At 41.9% G+C, this 13,309-nt stretch overlaps 1 long non-coding RNA gene across 3 annotated transcripts in view; it reads left to right on the top strand.

Annotated features, from left to right (window-relative positions):
• LOC113630545 (uncharacterized) overlaps positions 1–13,309 on the top strand; it is a 26,658-nt gene that overhangs the window by 8,068 nt on the left and 5,281 nt on the right. Inside the window, exon 1 of one of the 3 annotated variants that reach the window (XR_003437008.1) lies at positions 12,811–13,151. The exons of the other annotated variants lie outside the window; for them this stretch is intronic. This is a non-coding gene — a long non-coding RNA (uncharacterized LOC113630545). Of the gene's footprint in view, positions 1–12,810; positions 13,152–13,309 lie in introns of those variants that run through there. 3 annotated transcript variants of the gene reach the window in all.

Below are 13,309 nucleotides of genomic sequence, written 5' to 3'. Positions count from 1 at the left end.
TACATTCAGTCATCGCCCCCTCTTCCCTCGAGATGGAGGAATGATGTTAAGATGGGGGGGTGGTGGTAAAACTGGGTAATTATCAGTCAAACCCATTTCACCTGCCGTCACTAATCAAGGTCATTCATTTTGAAACTTGCATGTTCTCCAAGCAGCATGTAGCCTAAACAGTGTTTGTCCCAGTTGTTTTCTAGGAGCTTGGAGTCAGCTGTGTCTAGTTTGAGCTGATCTGGTTAAGATTGGATAGGACCACTGACCCTCCAACTGGGCCTGCCCACGTGTCCACTTGGTGGCCTTTTGACTCAAACGGTAACCCTCAGATCATGCTAAGCACCTCCATTTTTGCATGTGCAGAGGCCTGTAGCTTAGTTACTCCTGTGCAGAATGACAGTCACCGCAACTTTTTCCAATTACCCATCCTCACTGCCCCCACGCCTCAGACTGCCTTGCTTCTTTATTCCATAAATACCTGGCGTCCCTTGCCTTCCAGGAGGTGAATCTGAGACTTGTTGTGTCTCCTTGCTTGGCTGCCTTGTGAATAAACCCTCTCTTTTCTGCAAACCCTGACATCTCAGCGTTTTGGCTTGCTGCACGTTGGGCAAAATGATCCTGGTTTGGTAACATTCACAAGGGCATTACTTAGATCCTCCCCCAATCAAGTTTTTTTTTTTTTTTTTAACGGGTGAGTGTCTCTCCCTTCTCACTGACATTTAATTTTTCCCTTTTCCTAAACAAACAACACCCTGAAGAAATGAAACTGAGCAGGACCCTGGGGGATCTTCCTGGGGACAGCTCTAGTAGTTTTCTGATGGCATTTTAAGGCTTCTCTATTTATAGTATCATGTCATCTGCAAACAATAACAGTTATACTTCTTTTCCAATTTGTATTCTTTTATTTCTTTTACTTCTCTGATTGCCATGGCTAGGACTTCCAAAACTATGTTGAATAATAGTGGTGAGAGTGGACATCCTTGTCTTGTTCCTTATCTTAGAGGAAATGCTTTCAGTTTTTCACCATTGAGAATGATGTTTGCTGTGGGTTTGTCACATATGGCCTTTATTATGTTGAGGTAGGTTCCCTTTGTGCCTACTTTCTGGAGGGTTTTTATCATAAATGGGTGTTGAATTTTGTCAAAAAAGCTTTTTCTGCATCTATTGAGATGATCATATGGGTTTTTTTTGGTTTTTTTTGGTGTTTTGTTTTTTGCGGTATGCGGGCCTCTCACTGTTGTGGCCTCTCCCGCTGTGGAGCACAGGCTCTGGACACGCAGGCTCAGCGGCCATGACTCACGGGCCCAGCCGCTCCGCAGCATGTGGGATCTTCCCGGACCGGGGCACGAACCCGTGTCCCCTGCATCGGCAGGCGGACTCTCAACCACTGCGCCACCAGGGAAGTTCCAGATCATATGGTTTTTATTCTTCCATTTGTTAATATGGTGTATCACATTGATTGATTTACATATATTGAAGAATCCTTGCATCCCTGCAATACATCCCACTTGATCATGGTGTGTGATCCTTTTAATGTGTTGTTGGAGTCTGTTTGCTAGTATTTTGTTAAGGATTTTTGCATCTATATTCATCCGTGATATTGGTCTGTAATTTCTTTTTTTGTAGTATCTTTGTCTGGTTTTGGTATCAGGGTGATGGTGGCCTCATAGAATGTTTGGGAGTGTTCCTTCCTCTGCAATTCTTTGGAAGAGTTTGAGAAGGATGGGTGTTAGCTGTTCTCTAAATGTTTGATAGAATTCACCTGTGAAGCCATCTGGTCCTGGACTTTTCTTTGTTGGAAGATTTTTAATCACAGTTTCAATTTCATTACTTGTGATTGGTCTGTTCATATTTTCTATTTCTTCTTGGTTCAGTCTGGAAGGTTATACCTTTCTAAGAATTTGTCCATTTCTTCCAGGTTGTCCATTTTATTGGCATAGAGTTGCTTGTAGTAGTCTCTTAGGATGCTTTGTATTTCTGCGGTGTCTGTTGTAACTTCTCCTTTTTCATTTCTAATTATATTGATTTGAGTCCTCTCCCCTTTTTCTTGATGAGTCTGGCTAATGGTTAATCAAGTTTGTTTATCTTCTCAAAGAACCAGCTTTTAGTTTTAGTGATCTTTGTTATTGTTTTCTTTGTTTCTATTTCATTTATTTCTGCTCCGATCTTTATGATTTCTTTCCTTCTGCTAACTTTGGGTTGTGTTTGTTCTTTTCTCTCTAGTTCCTTTAGGTGTAAGGTTAGATTGTTTATTTGAGATTTTTCTTATTTCTTCAGGTAGGCTTGTATAGCTATAAACTTCCCACTTAGAACTGGTTTTGCTGCATCCCATAGGTTTTGGATCGTCGTGTTTTCATTGTCATTTGTCTCTAGGTGTTTTTTGATTTCCTCTTTGATTTCTTCAGTGATCTCTTGGTTATTTAGTAACGTACTGTTTAGCCTCCATGTGTTTGTGTTTTTACGTTTTTTTCCCTGTAATTCATTTCTAATCTCATAGCATTGTGGTCAGAAAAGATGCTGGATATGATTTCAATTTTCTTAAATTTACTGAGGCTTGATTTGTGACCCAAGATGTGATCTATCCTGGAGAATGTTCCATGTGCACTTGAGAAGAAAGTGTAATCTGCTGTTTTTGGATGGAACGTCCTATAAATATCAATTAAATCTATCTGGTCTATTGTGTCATTTAAAGCTTCTGTTTCCTTATTTATTTAAATTTTGGATGATCTGTCCATTGATGTAAGTGAGGTGTTAAGGTCCCCCACTATTATTGTGTTACTGTCGATTTCCTCTTTTATAGCTGTTAGCAGTTGCCTTATGTATTGAGGTGCTCCTATGTTGGGTGCATATATACTTATAATTGTTATATCTTCTTCTTGGATTGATCCCTTGATCATTATGTAATATCCTTCCTTGTCTCTTGTAACATTCTTTATTTTAAAGTCTATTTTATCTGATATGCTTTCTTTTGATTTCTATTTGCATGGAATATCTTTTTCCATCCCCTCACTTTCAGTCTGTATGTGTCCCTAGGTCTGAAGTGGGTCTCTTGTAGACAGCATATATATGGGTCTTGTTTTTGTATCCATTCATGAAGCCTGTGTCTTTTGGTTGGAGCATTTAATCCATTCACGTTTAAGGTAATTATCTATATGTATGTTCCTATGACCATTTTCTTAATTGTTTTGGGTTTGTTTTTGTAGATCCTTTTCTTCTCTTGTGTTTCCCACTTAGAGAAGGTCCTTTAGCATTTGTTGTAGAGCTGGTTTGGTGGTGCTGAATTCTCTTAGCCTTTGCTTGTCTGTAAAGCTTTTGATTTCTCCATCAAATCTGAAAGAGATCCTTGCCGGGTAGAGTAATCTTGGTTGTAGGTTCTTCCCTTTCATCACTTTAAGTATATCGTGCCACTCCTTTCTGGCTTGTAGAGATTCTGCTGAGAAATCAGCTGTTAACCTTATGGGAGTTCCCTTGTATGTTATTTGTCATTTTTCCCTTGCTGCTTTCAATAATTTTTCTTTGTCTTTAATTTTTTGCCAGTTTGATTTACTATGTGTCTCAGCGTGTTTCTCTTTGGATTTATCCTGTATGGGACTCGCTGTGCTTCCTGGACTTGGGTGGCTCTTTCCTTTCCCATGCTAGGGAAGTTTTTGACTATAATCTCTTCATATATTTTCTCTGGTCCTTTCTCTCTCTCTTCGCCTTCGGGGACCCCCTATAATGTGAATGTTGGTTGCGTTTAATGTTGTCCTAGAGGTCTCTTAGGCTGTCTTCATTTCTTTTCATTCTTTTTTCTTTATTCTGTTCCACAGCAGTGAATTCCACCATTCTGTCTTCCAGGTCACTTATCCGTTCTTCTGCCTCAGTTGTTCTGCTATTGAGTCCGTCTAGTGTAGTTTTCATTTCAGTTATGGTATTGTTCATCTCTGTTTGTTTGTTCTTTAATTCTTCTAGGTCTTTGTTAAACATTTCTTGCATCTTCTCGATCTTTGCCTCCATTCTTTTTCTGAGGTCCTGGATCATCTTCACTATCAATATTCTGAATTCTTTTTCTGGAAGGTTGCCTATCCCCACTTCATTTAGTTGTTTTTCTGGGATTTTATCTTGTTCCTTCATCTGGTACATAGCCCTCTGCCTTTTCTGCCTTTTCATCTTGTCTATCTTTCTGTGAATGTGGTTTTTGTTCCACAGGCTGCAGGATTGTAGTTCTTCTTGCTTCTGCTGTCTGCCCTCTGGTGGATGAGGCTATCTAAGAGGCTTGATGGGAGGGACTGGTGGTGGGTAGAGCTGACTGTTGCTCTGGTGGGCAGAGCTCAGTAAAACTTTAATCCACTTGACTGTTGATGGGTGGGGCTGGGTTCCCTCCCTGTTGGTTGTTTGGCCTGAGGCAACCCAACACTGGAACCTACCTGGGCGCTTTGGTGGGGCTAATGACAGACTCTGGGAAGGCTCACACCAAGGATTACTTCCCAGAACTTCTGCTGCCAGTGTCCTTGTCCCCACAGTGAGCCACAGCCACCCCCACCCCACCTCTGCAGGAGACCCTCCAACACTAGCAGGTAGGTCTGGGTAGTCTCTCCTGGGGCCCCTGCTCCTTCCCCTGGGTTCCGATTCGCACACTACTTTGTGTGTGCCCTCCAAGAGTGGAGTCTCTGTTTCCCGCAGTCCTGTTGAATTCCTGCAATCAATTCCCACTAGGCTTCCAAGTCTGATTCTCTAGGAATTCCTCCTCCCATTGCCGGACCCCCAGGTTGGGAAGCCTGACGTGGGGCTCAGAACCTTCACTCCAGTGGGTGGACTTCTGTGGTATAAGTGTTCTCCAGTCTGTGAGTCACCCACCCAGCGGTTATGGGATTTGATTTTACTGTGATTGCGCCCCTCCTACCATCTCACTGTGGCTTCTCCTTTGTCTTTGGATGTGGGGTATCTTTTCTGGTGAGTTCCAGTGCCTTCCTGTTGATGACTGTCCAGCAGCTAGTTGTGATTCTGGTGTTCTTGCAAGAGGGAGTGAGAGCACGTCCTTCTACTCCACCATCTTGGTTCCTCCTCTCCATTATGGTTTGTCATAGGATATTGAATATAGTTCCCTGTGCTACACAGTAGGACCTTGGTGTTTATCCATCCTGTATATAATACATCCGCTAACCCCAACCTCCCACCCCATCCCTCCCCCAACCCCCCGCCTAGCCCAACCACCAATCTGTTTTCTATGTCCGTGATTCTGTTTCATAGATAGGTTCCTTTGTGTCATAGTTTAGATTCCAGATATAAGTGGTATCATATTGTATTTGGCTTTCTGACTTACTTCACTTAGTATGATAATTTCTAGGTCCATCCATGTTGCTGCAAATGGCATTATTTCATTCTTTTTCGTGGCTGAATAGTATTCCATCGTATGTATATGTGTGTGTGTGTGTGTGTGTATATATATATAACATCTTTATGCATTCATCTGTTGATGGACATTTAGGTTGTTTCATTGTCTTGGCTATTGTGAATAGTGCTGCTATGAACATAGGGGTGAATGTAGCTTTTAAAATTATAGTAATTCCTTTTTTTTTTTGGCTGCACCACATGGCATTTGGGATCTTAGTTCCCTGACCAGGGATTGAACCTGTGCCCCCTGCAGTGGAAGTGCAGTCTTAACCACTGGACTGCCAGGGAAGTCCCTCATATATGTGGTAATTCTATGTTTAGTTTTCTGAGGAACCTCCATACTGTTTTCCAAAGTGGCTGCACCAACTTACCTTCCCACCAACAGTGTAGGAGTGTTCGCTTTTCCAAAGAACAAATTTAATGAGATTGAGAAAATGCAGAAACAAAGGAAACCAGTCAAGCAAGACAAAATAATAGTTTAGCCATAAAACAAAGTCGAGAACCTTGAGTTCCTCCTCCAGGGATACAGATAATATCCTGAGCCATACCCTTGAGTTCTTTTGCAGAAACCCCCACCAGGTGGAGGAAGTTAACTGCATGCTGACCACCAGCACATAGACCCCAGACCAGTTGGAACCAGAAGGTTGATAACTGAGATTCTCGAAACATCATCCTGTTATGTCATCATCAACCAGAGAATTGTACAGGAGCTGATTACCAAACTGTGACCCTTTCCCTCACACCGTTTTTTTTGTTTTTTTTTTGTTTTTTTTGTACGTGGGCCTCTCACCACTGTGGCATCTCCCGTTGTGGAACACAGGCTCCGGACGAACAGGCTCAGCAGCTATGGCTCACGGGCCCAGCTGCTCTGCGGTACGTGGGATCCTCCTGGACCAGGGCACGAGCCCACGTCCTCCACATTGGCAGGCGGGCTCCCAACAACTGTGCCACCAGGGAAGCCCCATCACACTTTTTTTTTTTTTATTATTTTTTTTGCGGTACGTGGGCCTCTCATGTGACCACACCAGGATATTCTTCCCTACTGGGTTGCCTTGAATGGAATTTTTCCTTTGGGGGGGTGGGGTGGGAGAAAGCATAGGACTTGGTGGTCTGGTTCTGAGCAAAATGCTTTTTTTAAAAACTATATTTATTTTGGCTGCACCAGGTCTTTGTTGTGGCGCGTGGGATCTTTTAGTTGTGGCACACGGACTCTTAGTTGCAGCCTGCTTGTGGGATCTAGTTCCCCGACCAGGGATCGAACCCAGGGCCCCAGCACTGGGAGCACTGAGTCTTACCCACTGGGCCACCAGAGGAGTCCCCCAAATGCTGCTTTAATTGGAGTGTTCTCTTCTGGGTTGAGGAATGCTTCAGCCATCCCACACTGCCCTTGCGGTGACTGGGAAAGTCCCTGTTAAACCAGGGCTCGTTGGTACCCCCATCTGGAACAACAGGTAGGAAATCTTCCATTCTTGTGCCGGGGAGCTGTGATCCTGAGAGGCCTCTCAGCACTGGGTTGCCTGGTTCTGATCTGTTTCTGGTAATACCAGCTGTATGACAAAAAGGGAAATCAGAGCTCTATTGCATCTTGTAGTCCTCTGGGGTGTATTTTACAAAACTGGGAAATCTTCAGCTATGTTTCTATGAAAAGAAAGATGACTTTTTTTTTTTTTTAGAAAGATGACTTTGTTCTAATACCACATGGCCAGAATGTTTAAACTGGAGAAAAATGGCTTTGCATTGTGGTGGACTCTCTTGTTGGGAGCATGGGCTCTAGGCGCGTGGGCTTCAGTAGTTGTGGCACACGGGCTCAGTAGCTGTGGCTCGCAGGCTCCAGAACGCAGGCTCAGTAGCTGTGGCGCACAGGCTTAGTTGTTCTGCGGCATGTGGGATCTTCCCAGACCAGGGCTCGAGCCCGTATCTCCTGCGTCGGCAGGTGGATTCTTAATCAGTGTGCCACCAGGGAAGCCCCAAAACTTTTTTTTTTTTTTTGCATATGCAGTTAGAGACGTCTGGCTTGATTTAAAAAAAAAATTGTTTTTTGGGGGGTGATGGTGGTGGGATGAATTGGGAGATTGGGATTGACATATATACAATAGATAATAACCTGCTGTATAAAGAAAGTAAAATTAAAAAAAAATTCTTTTCAAAATTCTGGCCCTGAGAGAGCAAAAGTTCTCCTAGGTAAAAGGTTAAGTTATAACTTATTTCCTTGAAATGCAAACACAGCTCACATTGTCTGAGACTATGGTCTCAGCTTACCTGGTAGAACCTGAAACTGAGAGGAAATGGGAGAAAAGCGTTTTAAAACTCAAGTAAACTTATTCCAACTGTTATAAATTAATGTGTTTTAGACATCTAATTCATGACTGTTTTAAAATGAAACTATGGGATCTCTAGTTCTGTCTTTAAAAATTAATTTGTAAATGAGCTCTAATTGATTGGCTCAAGGGAATTAAGTGCTTATATAAATTCTCAGGAATACAACAGAAATTAACCCAAATGAATTTCAAGTTCATGTGATCTGGGGGAATATTCAGTATTAACCTAAGTTTAATACCAGATATTAAGTTTGGTTTAATACAGACCTGTCTCTAGAGTCATCAATATTAAGTATAATACTTTTATTGTACTTAGGTTTACTGAAAATCAAATTCTCATTATAATTTTGTCAGCAAGAAAAGATTAACTTGGTATGATATTGTTATAAGTAATAGAGATAAATGGGATAAAAGCTTTTAGGTGAACTCTTTAGGAATAGTTGTTTGTTTTTCCAGATTTTTGGTAACTTGAGTTTTCCTAAATGAAGGTAAAATGATGAAAATTAACTGAATGTCTAAATCATTTTAAAATAAGATGAAATACTGGAACACTTGCTAAACAAGTCTGTTTACAGCAAGTTTGTTTACCTAATTTAGTTTTTCTCTAATGAGGACAAAGGTATGTCTAATAAACCCAAACATATTTTGTACCACATTGAAGAAACTGTGCTATGAGAAAATGTTTTTAGGTTATAGAAGATGTTCCTAAGTTTGCTAATCAGAAAATGCTGGTATGATAAACATTTCACAGTTGCTTGCTTCTTGGTTTTTGCTAGAGATTAAAGTTTTTAAGGGTTAAAAATTGTGATAGGTAATGAAAAAGTACTAGAAATAAGGGAAACATTTCAGTATGTAAAGGAAGTAGGATATATGTTGTTGGCAAGAAGGTATGAAAAATGGAGATATTTTTGTTAAAGAGTAGATTTGTCCTAGAGCTGGTTGTTTCTGGATGGGGAAAGAATAAGGGACAAACTCATATGGATATAGGAAGTTGTGGAAGAGGAACCTTGAGAAAAGTTTTGTTCATGATCAGAACTGGGTAAGATTAGACTGAATTCAATCTAAGTAAATTAATTTTATTATTAAAAGTAAGCTGATAGGGCTTCCCTGGTGGCGTGGTGGTTAACAATCCGCCTGCCAATGCAGGGGACACTGGTTCGAGCCCTGGTCCAGGAAGATCCCACATGCCGTGGAGCAACTAAGCCTGTGTGCCACACCTACTGAGCCTGTGCTCTGGAGCCTGTGAGCCACAACTCCTGAAGCCCATGTGCCTAGAGCCTGTGCCCTGCAACGAGAAGCCACTGCAATGAGAAGCTGATGCGCTGCATCAAAAAGTAGCCCCCCATCGCCGCAACTAGAGAAAGCCTGCATGCAACGACGACGACCCAATGCAGCCAAAAAGAAATTTATTTTAAAAAGTATGTTATTTATTTAAGCTGATACAAGACTGGAGCTTTTTTTTTTTTTTTTTTTTTGCAGTACACGGGTCTCTCATTGTTGTGGCCTCTCCCGTTGCGGAGCACAGGCTCCAGACGCGCAGGCTCAGCGGCCATGGCTCACGGGCGTAGCCGCTCCGCGGTATGTGGGATCTTCCTGGACCAGGGCAAGAACCCATGTCCCCTGCATTGGCAGGTGGTCTCTGAACCACTGTGCCAACAGGGAAGCCCTGGAGTTTGCTTTTTTGTTATGAGACAGTGTTCTTGGAATATTGAGCTACTTTAAGTAAGACTGTCTTTTATTATTTTTTAATATTTTGTCCGCACCATGCGGCTTATGGGATCTCAGTTCCCTGACCAGGGATTGAGCCTGGACCACAGCACAGTGACAGTGCTGAATCCTAACCACTAGAACACCATGGAACTCCCAATAAGACTTTCTACGTGATCTGTTGTAACCTTCTGTATTTGCCTTTGAAATCTTCTCTGTCACTTTAGTTAAGTGAATACTTTCACAATACTTACGATTCTACTTGACCAAGTGTTTTAAAACTTTATTAAAAAAAAAACTTTATTGAAATATAGTTGATTTAGAGTGCTGTTAGTTTCAGGTGTACAGCAAAGTGATTCAGTTATATACGTGTGTGTATATATGTATGAATACGTGTATTCTTTTTTAGACTCTTTTCCATTATAGTTCTTACAAGGTATTTTTAAAAAATTATTTTTGGCTGCGTTGAGTCTTCTTTGTGGTGAGCGGGAGCTACTCTTCATTGTGGTGTGTAGGCTTCTCATTGCAGTGGCTTCTCTTGTTGTGGAGCATGGGCTCTAGGTGCATGGACTTCAGTAGTTTTGGCTCGTGGACTCTAGAGTGCAGGCTCAGTAGTTGTGGCGCATGGGCTTAGTTGCTCTGTGGCATGTGGGATTGTCCCGGACCAGGGCTTGAACCCCCGTCCCCTGCATTAGCAGGTGGATTCTTTTTTTTTTCTTTGAAATAGGATTTACTTTTTTTTTTCTTTCTTTCTTTCTTTTGGCTGTGTTGGGTCTTCGTTTCTGTGCGAGGGCTTTCTTTAGTTGTGGCAAGCGGGGGCCACTCTTCATCACGGTGCGCAGGCCTCTCGCTATCGCGGCCTCTCGTTGCGGAGCACAGGCTCCAGACGCGCAGGCTCAGTAGTTGTGGCGCACGGGCCTAGTTGCTCCGCGGCATGTGGGATCTTCCCAGACCAGGGCTTGGACCCGTGTCTCCTGCATTAGCAGGCAGATTCTCAACCACTGCGCCACCAGGGAAGCCCCTGGCAGGTGGATTCTTAACGACTGCACCACCAGAGAAGCCCCATTACAAGATATTGAGTACAGTTCCCTGTACTATACAGTAGGTCCTTGTTGGTTATCTATTTTATATTATAGATAGTAGTGTATATATTTTAAACTTCTAATGTATCCCCCCCCACTCCATTTCCCCTTTGGTAACCATACGTTTGTTTTCTATGTTTGAGTCTGTTTGTAAAATAAGTTCATTTGTAGGATTTTTTTAGATTCCACATATAAGCAGTATCATATATTTGTCTTTCTCTGACTTTAGTATAATAATCTCTAGGTCTATCCATGTTGCTGCAAATGGCATTATCTCATTCTTTTTTATGGCTAATATTCCACTGTGTATATATATACCATATCGTCTTTATCCATTCGTTTGTCCATGGACACTTAGGTTATTTCCATGTCTTGGCTATTGTGAATAGTGCTCCTATGAACATTAGAGTGTGTGTATCTTTTTGAATTAATTTCTCCAGGTCACCAGATCATATGGTAACTCTATTTAGTCTCTTTTAAGGAACCTCCATACTGTTCTCCATAGTGGCTGCACCAATTTACGTTCCTACCAACAGTGTAAGGCGTTTCCTTTTTCTCCACACCCTCTCCAGCATTTATTATTTGTAGACTTTTAAAAATTAATTAATTATGGCTCTGCGGGCTCTTCATTGCGGTGCACTGGCTTCTCTAGTTGTGGCACGCGGCCTTTAGAGGGCATGGGCTCTAGAGCGTGTGGGCTCAGTAGTTGCACCACAAGGGCTTAGTTGTGGTATGTGGGATCTTAGTGACCAGGGATGGAATCTGGGCCCCCTGCATTGGGCACATGGAGTCTTAACCCTGGACCACCAGGGAAATCCCTGTAGACTTCTTGATGATAGCCAATCTGACTGGTGTGAGGTGATACCTCATTATAGTTTTGACTTGCATTAATAATTAGTGATATTGAACATCTTTTATAATAATAATTAGTAATTAGTGATATTGAACATCTTTTCATGTACCTGTCGGCCACCTGTATGTCTTCTTTGGAGAAATGTCTATTTAAATCTTCTGCCCGTTTTTTGATTGGGTTGTTTTTTGGATATTGGGCTGTATGTATATTTTGGAAATTAAGCCCTTGTCAATCTCATCATTTGCAAATATTTTTTCCCATTCTGTAGGTTGTCTTTTCGTAAAGCTTTATTTTTTAAATATTTTCCTTATTTTTTTGGCTGCATTGGGTCTTAGTTGTGGCACATGGGATCTTTGTTGAGGAATATGGGATCTTTTTCGTTATGGCCCATGGTCTGCTTGCGTTTCTCTCTAGTTGTGGCACGCGGGCTCCAGAGTGCATGGGCTCTGTAGTACGTGGCACGCGGGTTCTCATTGAGGCACGCGAGCTCAATAGTTGCAGCACGTGGGATCTTAGTTTCCCAACCAGGGATGGAACCTGCGTCCCCGGCATTGGAAGGCAGATTCTTTACCACTGGACCACCAGGGGAGTCCCAGTAAAACTTTATTTTTGACAAACTTCCTCAAATCAAATTCTGAATTGAAGTTCTTTTGACCTCTAATTTGGGACCTTTCAAAGGCCCCTGAGGCATCTCAGAGAGAAAAATATTAAACTAATTCAGATTATTTGGTATGTTAAATTACACGAGAAGCACTATCAAATGAGTGGTGATAAAACCTTCTTAGGTGGGCTTCCCTGGTGGCGCAGTGGTTGAGAGTCCGCCTGCCGATGCGGGGGACGCAGGTTCGTGCCCCGGTCCGGGAAGATCCCACATGCCGTGGAGCGGCTGGGCCTGTGAGCCATGGCCGCTGAGCTTGCGCGTCCAGAGCTTGTGCTCTGCAGCGGGAGAGGCCACAACAGTGAGAGGCCCGCCGTACTGCAACAAACAAACAAAAACCTTCTTAGTTAATTTCTTAGGTAATACTGTATGGGTAAACATCATCAAGTGTTCTAAAAATTATATGAAGTTCCTAAAATTTGGAGATGTCCTGGTATTGTTATCAGTCTTAATTCTAGTTATCTGTAAAAGATTATATGTCACAGCAACTTGGTTAAGCTTCTTTGTCAATTGCATTGTAATCAGATCCTTAACTGTGCCTTTTCAAGTCTTCTGTCATTCACAGATATTTCACTCATGCTTTTGCAAAATCTTAAGATTCACAGAAAGGACCTTTTGGCAAGTAAAAGATTGATAACTTCCAGATCATACTGCTGAACTAGTTAAGAAATTCTAATGGAAACCCTGATTGTTTCATAAAACTGTTAACAAGATTAAGATCAAGATTAGTTACATAGTACTGAGTAAACTAATGAATATGGTTATGTTTTTGTCTGAAACACTGCTGGCTTTTAGTCTGTGTTTTCTAGACATAAGGAAACCTTTCCCTTTATAACAATTTGGTAAGTTTGACCTCTGTAAGTGGAATTAAAACATTTATCTTTTCTCTTGACCTGATCCCTCCAGGAGTTGGAAACTCAGAGTCCCAACAGCTTTATCAGCTGAATAAGGAAGGTCACCTCCTGGCAGGAGCAGCAATATTGAGATATTTTAGGAACCTTGAGAAGGGAGGAATTCTCTCATATCTACGGATACTGCAGGCAAAATCCGATGGCACGTTGTTGATGATTTTCCTGGCCTCAAGAGGTTTTTAAAAGTTCAATTGATATTCCTTAAGAAAAGGTCTAGCGCAGCCAACTGAAAGAGCCTATACGACCAGTTACACTTAGGTAAATCAGGCTGTTTACTGAAACTAGACTTAATTTGGCCCAATTTGGTAGAAAATGAGGATAAATTAGAGATTATGTTTTGATAATATACCTTTTGGACATTGAGGTTTTGTATATACTGAGGGTTTATTATCTACATCCAAGATGACCTTATTGCT

The sequence above is a fragment of the Aethalodelphis obliquidens genome, unplaced genomic scaffold (genome assembly GCF_003676395.1).
Source record: "Aethalodelphis obliquidens isolate GAN/ISIS:26980383/991018 unplaced genomic scaffold, ASM367639v1 scaffold30, whole genome shotgun sequence".
In the NCBI taxonomy this organism is placed as follows: Eukaryota; Metazoa; Chordata; class Mammalia; order Artiodactyla; family Delphinidae; genus Aethalodelphis; species Aethalodelphis obliquidens.
Note: the sequence above shows the minus strand (reverse complement) of the source record. Positions and strands in the feature narration are given on the sequence as shown.